This window comes from Protopterus annectens, chromosome 7.part0 (assembly GCF_019279795.1).
Source record: "Protopterus annectens isolate FY-2018-M chromosome 7.part0, PAN1.0, whole genome shotgun sequence".
NCBI classification, from domain to species: Eukaryota; Metazoa; Chordata; order Ceratodontiformes; family Protopteridae; genus Protopterus; species Protopterus annectens.
The window spans coordinates 1,510,129,890-1,510,142,960 of record NC_056739.1 but is presented as its reverse complement, the minus strand read 5'-3'; positions in this window follow the sequence as shown (position 1 = coordinate 1,510,142,960).

Here is a 13,071-nt window from a genome sequence, read left to right as displayed (position 1 = left end):
GCTGGGGAGCAGGTCCTGTCTTTACCTGGAATGGACAGTTGGATAGAAAGTCTTTGAACCGTGCAGTAGGGTCAGGGCTGTCTTCAATGTCTTGCAGATGGAGACATACGATTGGATGGTTGCCCATGTCAAAGGCACTGATTAATTCAATAAAAAGAGCTCCAATATATTTCCTTTATCATTACTAGTTCAGATGTTAATCAGCCTGAGTCCATAGAGCAGTCATGTTTGCTCCTACCAGCCCAGAATCAATGCTGTTTGATGGAGAGGAGGTGGTATATTTGTAGGTAATTGATAAATAGGTTACATACAATTTATTTCAAGAATTTTACCACCAAGGGTGTGTAGGATGAAGATGGGGCAGATGTGAGTGCAAAAACAGGGCTTGATTTCTTTTGGTATTGGTCTGGCTAAAGATCATTTCCAAATATTTATCATATTATTACAGATGAGGCAAAGGCTGTGAATGTGCTTAAGAGGGGTGATGATGAAATGTCTGCAGTGGTGCAAGACCCACTTTTTTTTATAATATCAGTGATTAAGTTAGTTTGTCACTGCAACTAGGATTCAAAATATATCATGAAGCAGTACCACTGCTGCTCAAAAACTGAAACACTGTACGCAGTATAATAGAAAATGAAGAATACCTAAGACATACACCTTGAAACTGCAGTACTAGGAATGGGATTATACCCCCTTGTACACTCCTACTTTCTCTTTTCTCTTTACTAGCTACTTTCTCCTCAGTCCTACATCTCTTTTTCTTTCTTACTCTAGCCCTTGCATGTTTAATCTACCAATATCTGTATTCATTTCACTTCCCCCTGCTTTCTCTTATCATCCCCTCTATTCCTCCAACTACCCTATAACTACCATAATTTAGTTGCTATTAGTCTCTTAATGTGGTTGCTACCAGTCTCTTAATGTATCCAAAGCTTAGAAACTCTGCTTTGATTTGTTTGCTAATTCTACTATGTCAACTATAATTAATCAATTATTTTGTAATAAGCTTATCCTGTGTGCTTATCTATTTTATAATATGCTATTTTGTAAATAAGTCTATCCTTTGAGCTTTTTATATATTCTAAATGTACTTCTTGGAGCTGTTTTCCCTGGACCTTCGCTGAAAATGGGCTCTGCATGGCTCAGTAGACTATCCCAGTAAACAAATGTCACTAAATAAATAAATTATAATATACCTGAAAAGCAACTTCCACTCAGGTAAATGGTGTATCAGTAGCAAAGTGTGTGTGTATGTATGTATGTGTGTGTGTGTGTGTGTGTGTGTGTGTGTGTGTGTGTGTATATATATATATATATATATATATATATATATATATATATATATATATATATATATATATTATATTTCAGTATCTCGAGACCAGAATACTGAATGACCTGAACAACGAAAATGCACAACACCAAAAATGCAAAATAACAAAAAAATAAATAAATAAAAGTAAACATCCAACCCCCCAATAAGCACAAAAATAAGTACAACACTCAACATAAATAACATTAACACATGTTTTTGCGGGGGGCAACACCCTTCACCCCCATTTGGGTGGCTGTGCCCCCACACCCCCTTTACTTATATATACCAATTCCGAGGCCGCACTAACTCAAAAAAAAAAGAACAAACCTACTGGTATGCGTCCTACACTCCCATTGCACACTGTCACACATATCCCACTAAAACCACACACTACACATTTACAAAAAAACACCACTTTCAGCAATTACACACACACACTCTCACCTACCTACCCTAACCTACTCCTAAAACTCCCTAAAAAATGAACACAAACCACTTTTCTAGCTAAAACCCTTGCAAACTACAAACCTACCTGAATCTCTAAACATCACCAGACATCGGCCACCAACTTTACTATCCAGATACCTAAAAAACTAATGTCTTTTGGCTTTTCCTGGTTAGGGGTCGCCACAGCAGAACTCTGGTCTGCTAATGATTGGCAGTGATTTTTTTTTACGGTGCCAAGTTGCCAGCCTGACACCCAACCTTCAAAGAAGGCACACCCATTCACGCACGCACCTACCTGCATGTCTTTAAACATCACTCGACCCTGGAGAAGACATGCAGACTCCACACAGAAGGCGCTCCAGCTGAGAATTGAATGGGAGAGCCTCTTGCTGTTAGGAGAAAACACTAACCGCTGCACCACCACGGCTCTACCCAGATACCAATAAACCATAATGTGAAAGGACACAAGAAACAATAAACTGCACCACATCAACACTGTACAATCGGCAATGACATTTGACAATATGCACTTTCGATATTCTGGTTTCAAGATACTGAAATTAGATTTATATTTCTAACAGTTATTAAAAAGCCTAATGCATTCAGCATTTGTATTCACAATTTATCTTAAAATTGTACAAAAAAGTTGTGTTATTATTTGGAAGGTTAATGTATCATAGGAAATAATGCTTCCCCTGCTTATCTTTGCACCCTTTTCCCTACTTTTAATCTAATTGAGGTCAGTCAATGATTCTGTAATTCTTGCCCCTTATGGCAGTTATCCACTGTGAATAATTACATTTTGAATTTTAGTACTTTTCACTACTTTAGATGTCCTTACTAAATATTTCAAAACAAAGTTCTGAAAGTAATATCCATCAGAGCATTTTAATTATGTGCAGAACATTCATTTTATTGAAGACAGTATAATATCTTTATTAAAATGGCATAGTTAACACAATCCCTTCTATGTCCTGTCGAGAAACATAACTTATTCTGGGGCATCTGCATTTCCTTATTTACAACTACTGCACTCATCTCTCTGCTCTCAGTCTTCTTGCTATCTGTTGTACTCTGACCCTCAGTACACAGCAAACGGCAAGTTACTTATTATTAGGAACCCTACTAGTGACTGTTATTGTAATTTGTGTCTTAACTCCCCATTACAACATATCTCTGACACCTGGCAGAAGAGAGGCATTTATTATTGTAACCTAAGTCTCTAAGAGTAACTGTTGATTGTGGCTAGCTTCAGCTGTTGTTTATAACCTGCATTCTTACTTCAATCATCAACTGAGTAACTGTTAGGTTACTCATGTCTTACTGACTGCTTGAAGAAATAAAATCATCTGGCCAACATGGTTGTCAAGCCTTTGACCTATCTGTATCCAGCCTTGTAGCACTGGGTCCCCTTAGGTAGTGTAAAAACTGCCTAATGTTCATAGACAGTGAAATAATATTTGATACTTACAGTACAATCTAAGAGAACTGCATATATCTTGTTATCATGGAAGAAAACCTCCCATTTAACAAAGGTCTTTGAGCACTACACTGCACGATCACATGTATCCACAAAGCCATCATATGCTAAGGTGATCAAACATTCACTTTGAAAAGCTCCTATGTCTAGTAGAATTATGTTTCAACATAATTGCATTATCCTCTACATCACCACCATCTTGCATTGCAAAGAATTACCAGACTTCTGTTACACAATGCTCAGAGAATACAAGTAGAAATGTTCTAATCATTATCAGGCTCAGAAACACCACGCTGATAAGGTTGGACAAGGACATGGTAATAGCTACATATTTCTCAGTTCCAGGATCCACAGTGTCACAAGGGTTCTTCAGTCCCTCACACCAGGCAAATAGGAATATGGCTTAGAGATTATCTATGGAGGAGTGATTGATTTGCATTGCTGAATCCTGAAGAACATGTGTCAGACTTCATGGCTCTCACCATGCATGTGCTAGATGCCTGCAAGTCTCTGCCCCTGATTGGAATCTAGCTTTTGTTCAGAATGTTGTTTAAATATTAATACAAGATATAATTGGTTAAGGAGTTGGTGTCATTCTAGTGTGGGTGGCACCCAGCTCGTGCCAGCCTGAATGTACCTGAAATGTAAGTCAGCTTGCATCACTAGCGATGGCCTACCCCTCTCCATCCATGGCTTCTACTTACTGGCCAAAGCCCTCACAAGTTCCACAGTGCTTTTTAGGCCAATTTTGACTGCTGGACATTCTGACATATTGAATAGTGGCATTCCAGATCCTAATTCAGACTACATAAGTTTGCTTTTCTCAATACCAGAAGTGTTAATGATAAGCTGCCTTGGTTTTATAGCAAGGATAGCACTCCCCCCTTGCTTGGGTCTAGTGTTTGTAGAAGGTCCAGTTCCTCTCATTCTCAAGGAGGATCCACCAGCTCTGTTCATGGAAAGCCTTCAGCAAGATGTCACTCTCTGCATGTGAGAACTTATACATTCTCTTCCTGTCCTTTGGAGCCATACTGATTTGTAAATTTGAGGATAGGCATAGCTGTTGGTTTATGATATCCACCCCGCACACATACACACACACACACACACACACACACACACACACACACACACACACACACACACACACACACACACACACACACACACACACACACACACACACACACACTATAGAACTCCAACACAGTGTACAGGAGCACAATTTATAGAACACCTGATCCACACTGAGGAACACGCCATCTGTAAAGGGGTCTTCTACTGGGCAGCAGTCTATAGTCCAAAGAAGGGCTGCCTCTAGCATACCATACTCTGCAACACATACCTGCAAATCTTGAAATTGTAGTCAGACATAATCTCTACATCCTGACCTACGTTCCATGTATTATGCCCCATAACATCACATCTATGGCCTCCATTTCACATATGAACAGGCACAGTTGTATTCCTCTATACCCGTTGTATTCTCTAGCAGCTATTATCGATATACCTGTATACTTTTTGATGTGTTCAATCCTCCAAATGACACATGCTGCCAATTTTAAATCAGGTATGTTAGCAGCATGGCCATTGTGCGTGGGTTTGTGATCCCTGGCTTTTGTAGGTGTGCACCACAATATAATGGTTGAAGCAAGCTGCGTGCCATTCCTAAGTATGTTACTAACCCCCCCCTTATCTTGGCTCTGGATAAAGTAATACACATACATGTCAGTGCAACCTCCACATCTTACAGCAGAGCAACATGTTGTGTATTTATTACACCTCAGTCCATATATTTGTCATAGGGTTCCCCAATACCTACAGCAACAGACCATCACATTTTGAAAATTGCTTTCTCATCCCTAACAAGCAGCAGAACAGAAGTACAGTTGAAATTTTAGTTTACCCCCCTCAGTCACTGACAGAGTTAAACACATTCAGAAAAATTCAATCCCACCAGAACACCACACATATTGAAGGCATTCTGTAAAGCATGGTCATGTCCACACATCACAACAGGGAGACATGCTGAAAGACATGCCCCTATAAAACCTAAGCCATAGATGCACATTTGGTTGAAGGGAGCAAATTCTCTGACACAATGAGCACTGCAATGACTATGGGAATATTTATTATGCAATCCTGATAATGCAGCACTTTTACAGATGATCCAATTAAAGAAGATGTTTTGAATTATGCTTTCTACACCATGCACACCAGACCAAGGTTGTAATGGAAGACTTATTTGTGATCATGCACCCAAATAAATGCCCAAAAAGCACATTGAGCATACATGTGTAGGTCACTAATCCCAGTGGGCTTATGGAAATATCGCAGATTTGTTACTGCCTCATGATTTGCTAAAGGGCAATAATGAAATAAGGTGTGAATACTATGGGCTGCACAGAAACACACCATTGGGCCAAACAAAAACTTTGTGACTGCTGATGCACCTCATATAATGGCAGAAAAGTGCATGGATAGGATTGTGCTGTCATAATTCTTCTGTGATCTATGAAATGATTATGGCTTCTGAGGGTTCTACTTGTGCCAACGCTCCCAGGTGGTGCTGCACAGAGTGAAGTGCGTGTGTGTGTGTGTGTGTGTGTGTGTGTGTGTGTGTGTGTGTGTGTGTGTGTGTGTGTGTGTGTGTGTGTGTGTGTGTGTGTGTGTGTTGGTCTTTATGTTTGCGTGTGTGTTTGAGTCTATGTGTATATCTGCTTGCTTATTGTGTGTGTTTTTGTGCTTGTGTATATATATGCTAGTGTGTGTGTGTGTGTGTGTGTGTGTGTGTGTGTGTGTGTGTGTGTGTGTGTATACACATCTGCATGCGGCTGCAAGTGTTTTAATGTTTTCCTATGTGTGTACTCTACTACTATAACCCAGATGGGAATGCTTCCTATGTACCCTTGAAAGTACACCTAACTATTTCCTGCTACTGAAAATCTATGACTACAGTGTAACACAGTTTTGGTACAATGTACTGATGTCTGTAAACGGCATTAGTGTTGATGTTTCTTTTGTGATCTTCATTTGCATGTGCACACTGCACTTATTGCCTGTTTGATGCAGACCAGCTTATAGTTTCTGTGGTCATTCTTTCAAACTTGTCTCTAATTTGAAAGATGGCATTTTTCCTTGCATTTTTTTCTGTTCAATAGACTTATATAGTGTGGGTAATATCCTTGAGTCTCACTTTCTTTCTGCATGGGGTTTTAGAAAATACAGAATTTTATATATTCAATGAAATACTACTAAAATGAACTATAATTCTTTACTTAAAAGCACCAGACCCAGGTGATAACCCCTTTATATACCTCTCAACTGTCCAAATTTTCACAGAATGTCCAGATTTTTGCCTCACCTTTTTGGTCTGTTCCTCATAAAATGTGTGGTTTTCCAGGAAATCATTGCTGATTGAAGTGACTAAATAATGACACACATTTACAAATGCATGCTAACATAATTCCTGTTACTCTAGCAACTGTCTACATTTATAACAGCAATATTTGAAACCTATCCCTATTTTTTGACGTTTGTTCCATCATAATTTTAGGCCTTGTCCAGTTTTCGTACATTAAGAAGATGAGACGCATGTCCCTTTACTATTGTCTATAATGTTTTACGTTATTTAGCCCTCTAATAACATTAAATGCACTTACACCAGAATGTGGCTACAGCATATAAATACAATTGTTTTTTTTTCTGCAAAAGCCTATCTTAAGGAGTATATTTTTCATCATTGCAAAACTCAGCTGACCATTATATAATAAATCTCAACCTTATGTTTAACACTAATGAGGAGTATCTCTTCTGTGCTTTACCTTACTACACTATCTAATTTATGTGCACCATATTTATGAATAGCTTATAGTAACAATGTACATCTTACCTGCATTAATATCTGCAAACTGTCTGCAGCAGTATATACTTGGTGTTCCTTTGGTGCATGAACATAGAGACAGCACTATAACATCTCTCTAATTAATTATTCTCAAGTTAAGACATCTTTTGTGGAGTTCATTGCTAAAGGAATTTACCCTTCACTGATAGCTGTGTGGTTAGTGATGGTGGTTGACTGAATGTACACACTCTTTGTCAGCAATCATATTCAGACACTTAAAACTACAAGTTGATGTGAATATCTATGTACTGCCTTATTGTTATGAGCTGTCAGCAAATGTTCCTTTTGTAAGAAGAGATTCGCTGGTGAAGGCTCATTCATGAGAAAAAAATAAGTCATTGACTGATTACTGGGGCAGTAAGAAACAATAATGGAAACCCTATTGATTGGTGGGGCTCACTCTCTGAAAACATACAGAGAAAAACAAAAGCAATTTCCTTGTTTCACTTGAATGAAAGTTACTGTTTGTCATTTTTGCATTTAAGTTACCTGTAGCACATTGCATTTAAGTTACCTGGCACTTGCTCACTAAAGCAATTATATAAGTCAGCACTAAAAAATTAAAAGCACTACACCCTCACAAACTCCCCTTGAGTACCTTGTTCCCCATTGGCCCTTTTTTTCAATTATAAAGGAATTCCCAATACTATTCTAGCATGTCCAAAGGTCAGTTGTCAATCTCCTCTCTGGTCCAGCTGGTGAATCTGGGAATCCTGAGGCAATGTTACAACTGCCTCATGTACACAGACAACCTTCTCCTCCTCCCAACAAATTCCAACACATGTGAGAGATGCAACCATATAGCCAAACTGGAGGCTAAGCTCTCTCAACTCAGTACTGGCATAACCAGTCAGGAGGAAAAGGAAACCACACTCACTACAATTCCAGTCTCACATAGACCTACCACGACAGCAAACCAAACACATAAACACACAAAAACATACTCAGAGGCTCTAAATAAAAATCTGCCTAAGCAGCAGAGACCTCCAAAGCAGACACCCAAGCAACCGCACACCCAAAACAAAACACCTGCAACACATAGCTCACAAAGCCAGTGTGCTGAACAGTCACAGCCCTTAAGGCTAAACAACACACCTGATACATTTGTAATAGGTGACTCTATCATCAGGCACACTGATGTCCCGCTCACCAGGCTGAACAAGCTGCCTGTCAGGCACTAGGATCCGCCACATAACACAAGCACTCAGGTCACTCCAAGGCAAGTACAAATATGACTCAGTCATTGTCCATGCTGGTGAGAATGACCTGAGACGTACCTCCCTGGACTACATGAAAGGAGACATAAAGGAGCTCTCTGAGCATGCTGCCCAGGCCGGTATGACCCTGACCTTGAGTAGCATCTTACCCTCACCAAGAATGATGCCACAATATGAAGACAAGATGATCAATTTCAACAATTGGCTTAAGTATTGGTGTCATTCTAAGGGGATCCAATGCCTGTCAGCCTGGGATGACATGCTCGACAAGCCACGATGCTTCGCTAGGGACGGCTTGCACCTATCACCCCTGGGCTTTCAGATATTGGCAAAGGCTCTTGCTACCCCCATAGTGCCTTTTTTAGGCAAGGCTCAAAAGATAAACCCACCTCCATAGGTATCACAAGGGATAAGAAACTAAGAGTAGTGCTACTCAATGCCAGAAGTCTAAACCTCAAGATGCATGCACTCGAAACTCTCCTTAGCATGGAGAACATCGATATCTGTGCAGTAACAGAAACCTGGTTCAAGGCTCCCGAGAGCACCCCAGCACTACCAGGTTATACCTCATACCATGCTTTTCGGCCCCAAAACTTGGACCAAACCACAAAAGGAGGGGGAGTATCAATATTCATCAAAGATACCCACACCTCCAGGTTGGTGGCACAGCATGAAGCATCAGAGACTATCCATGTGCAACTAACAGTGGGTAAAACTGCCTTCCAGTTTATAGCCTGCTACAGACCACCCTCCCAAACCCAGGAACTCTACTCATCCTTACTGAGAACACTGAAAAATATGAAGGTCTCTCCAAACACCATTATATTGGGTGACATCCACTACCCAAACATAGACTGGGAGCATTACTCTAGCTCCAAAGCCCTAGCCCAAAGGTTCCTAGAATTTATAAACTCAAATGCTATGGAACAACTTGTTACCACTCCCACAAGAGGGGAAAACATACTGGACCTGATCATCACCAACATGGGGACTCTATGCTCCAGACCAGAAGTGCATCCCTCACTGGTAAGATCAGACCATAAACTAATCTCACTGGATATTCACATCCCGACCCCACCCCCTGACCAGAAAACCACAGTGAAAAACTTCTCTAAAGCAAATTTCACACTCCTCAAAACCGAGGTGGAATCCTTCAAAGCCCCCGGGCCTGTGGAAAATACGGCCCAGACCTCAAAATCCTTTATAAACGCATTCTATGAACACCTTCAGGATTGCATGGATCATGCAATCCCAAATAAAACCAAGAACCAATCCTCCAAAGGCAGACGTCCTGTCTGGTGGACCCCAGCCATAAACAAACTATACAATAGAAGGAGGAAGCTACTACATGATAGAGCAAAATCCCAAAAAGGGAAGGCATCTCTGATCAGTATTAGCAAAAAACTACAGGCACTCATAAAATCGTCTAAGGCCAGCTTTGAGAGAAAAATTGCACAGGACACTAAGGATAATCACAAGGCTTTCTTTAGTTATGTTAGGAACCTGGGTGGGAATTCCCAGATATGCTCAGAATTAGGCCAAAATGACAAAAAATATACCAAACCCACAGACATTGCCAACATCCTAGCTGACAGGTTCAGTGCAAACTCCGCCCCCCCTCCCCACCAAAAGGGCAAATATCTATCCCAGCAGAGTGCTGCCCCCGTGACATCTCAGATGCTCAGGTAAGAGCCGCCCTCTCTAAAGCAAAGAACACAGCATCAATGGGACCAGACGGTGTCCCGGGCTGCGTCCTACATGAACTCCAAGAAGAGCTAAACCCAAACATAAAACTACTGTTCAATCTCAGCCTTACTACAGGATATGTACCCAAAGAGTGGCGTACAGCAACAGTGGTCCCTCTCCACAAAGGTGGTGCCTCAACGGATCCTGGAAACTATCTCCCCATAAGCCTGACTAGCTTGGTCTGCAAAGCTATGGAAAGGATCATCATGGACCTTATAAATAAAGATATTGGGGACCTACAGACACTGGATCCTACCCAGTTCGGCTTTGTTAAGGGCAGATCTTGCCTCTTAGACCTGGATGATTTCTTTGAAACAGTCACCAAGGCCATTGACAAGGGGAAGGTGGTCCACACAGCCTACCTGGACCTCGCAAAAGCCTTCGATACAATATCCCACATGGGCATTATAGATAGGCTCACCAGCTTAAATATAAACCCCTATGTCACTAGATGGGTTGCAAACTGGCTCAAGGACAGAACCCACATGGTTAGAATTGCTGGAGCCATGTCAGACTCCAAACCAGTTACAAGTGGCATCCCACAAGGCTCAGTCCTGGGACCTCTCTTGTTCGGTATATATTTCTCAGAGGTACAGGCCAACACGGAAGGACTGTGGCTGACCAAGTTCGCAGATGACTGCAAACTGGGCACCATAATTGACTCTCCAGCCGACACAAGCATCCTCCAAAAGGGCCTCATAGAAACAGACAACTGGTGCCAGAGCCATGGCCTCAAGCTAAATGCCAAAAAGTGTATAGTCATCCCCTTTGGCAAAAACAAAGTGCTCACAATTTACCACATAAGTGGTAATCCATTAAGTATGGAAGAAGTAATTAGGGACCTGGGGACCCAGGTTGATAGCAATCTCTCATTTGACAACCACGTGGCCAAAGTGGTTAGAAAAATATTTTATATAGCCCACCTAATCATGAAGGGATTCACATCTAGATCAGGGGAGGTCATCGTGCCTCTTTACTCATCCCTCATCAGGCCCATAATTGAGTACAATGCCCCTTTTGGGATGTACCTTACCAGACACCTGCAGCAACTGGAAAGACCCCAAAAGTACCTCACCAAGAGGATCAAAGGGCTCAAACAGATGCCATATGCTGCCCGGTTAAAGAAACTCCAGCTCTACTCAGTGGCATACCGCCAGCTCAGAGGCGATCTGTGCCTGATGTATAAAGCCATGTCCAACCCGGAATTAATGGACATGCTGCACCTCAGAAAATCCAAATCCCATCGAGCTACGCGATCAAGAGACTTGAACCTCAGCACTGAAATAAATAGGACATGCTGGAGGGACAGATTCATAACCCAGAGGCTCCCTTCACTCTGGAATAAAATTCCAGTCCAGGTTAGGCAGAGTCCCTCATTGACTCTCTTCAAGAGGAATCTTGATGAGTGGATGGAGGATCCTAGGTTTACCCCGAGTCTCACTTCTGTGTCACTGTTAGACAGAGGCACAGTATACTAACCTTGAAAAAGGGCATAGCAAAATTAATTTGAAATGGGTGGCGAAAGCCAAACACACTCTGGCTAGGCTTATAAATGCCCTAGGGCAGATAGCCTAGTATGAACCTATGAACCTATGAACCTATAAACTGTGAAAGCCTTAAGATGGGAAACATAAAATTACCCTAAATGGAACATCCTGTTATGCAAAACATAATAAGCTGTTTTTAAAGGATCAAAACATCTGTATCAGATCTTCACTCCCTTACACAACACATATTTAACTCTGTAGAAGAATGGTTTTCACAACGCTGTCTACTACTTAACCCAAAAAAAACTAAACTCCTTCTCTTTACACCCTCCAATAAATCTCCACTTATAGACTTTACAATAACATCTAAAAATGGCACAACTATATCACAAGATTCCACTACCAAACTATTAGGAATCACCATAGACAACAACCTTAACTTCGATACACATATAAGCAACACTCTGAAAACCATTAATAAAAAAAATAGGCTTTCTTTACAGAATCAAACCTTTCCTAACCCCAGAATGTAGAATAACTATTGCCCACTCCCACCTTATATCTCCCCTTCTTTATGCTTCTCCCATTTTCACTAACCTGTCAAAAAAGAACCTATTGAAATTAGTAAACTTCTACAACAACATAGCCAGATTTGCTACAGGTAACCCTTTCAGAACCCACCATTGTACTAATCTAAAGCAACTTGGCTGGCTTGAACTTCAACAGCAACTTAAAATTAATCAACTCGCCATAGCCCATCAAATTCTCAATCAACCTGACAAAACACCTATACTATCTACCCTTATCCACCCCTACCACAATGTAAAATCCCTAAGGTCCGCACACAAACTTCTTGTAAATATTGACAAAGCAAACAGCAAGGCTGGTGATTCCCTTTTTTCCAACACTGTGGGAAAACACTGGAACCTACTACCATTTGAACTTTCTACTATTCCCTCAAAAGCTCTGTTTAAAAAGAAACTTAAGCTCCACCTCAAATCACAATGGATGTGCCCCTGCACTAATCCTGACTAATTCTAGCTCTTGCCACCGAGCTAAAAACCCATATCTTATAACCTAAAATCTACCTCTTATTTACATCTGCTGATCTATTTCTCCTTTCCTACTTTTTCAAAAAAAAAAAAAATACATTATGCTAATAATCGTTCTGAATGTCATTTGTAACAGTATCTTTGTCACAATTTTTTTTTCTCTTTTTGTTGTAACTACTGTATTTTTTACAATCTATAACCTTGACAACAGTTATAATGCTTTTTGTTTTATGTTTCTACTTTCATGTTATTTTCATGTTATTTTCCTGATTGTTAAGTTAATCTCAAACTTTGGAACTTATCTCCCCAGGCCTCTATTGAAAATGGACATATATTCAGCTAGACTAGCCCGGTCAACAAATGTAAAATAAATAAATAAAAATAATAAATAAAAACTGAAACAAAGCTGACATGAACTGT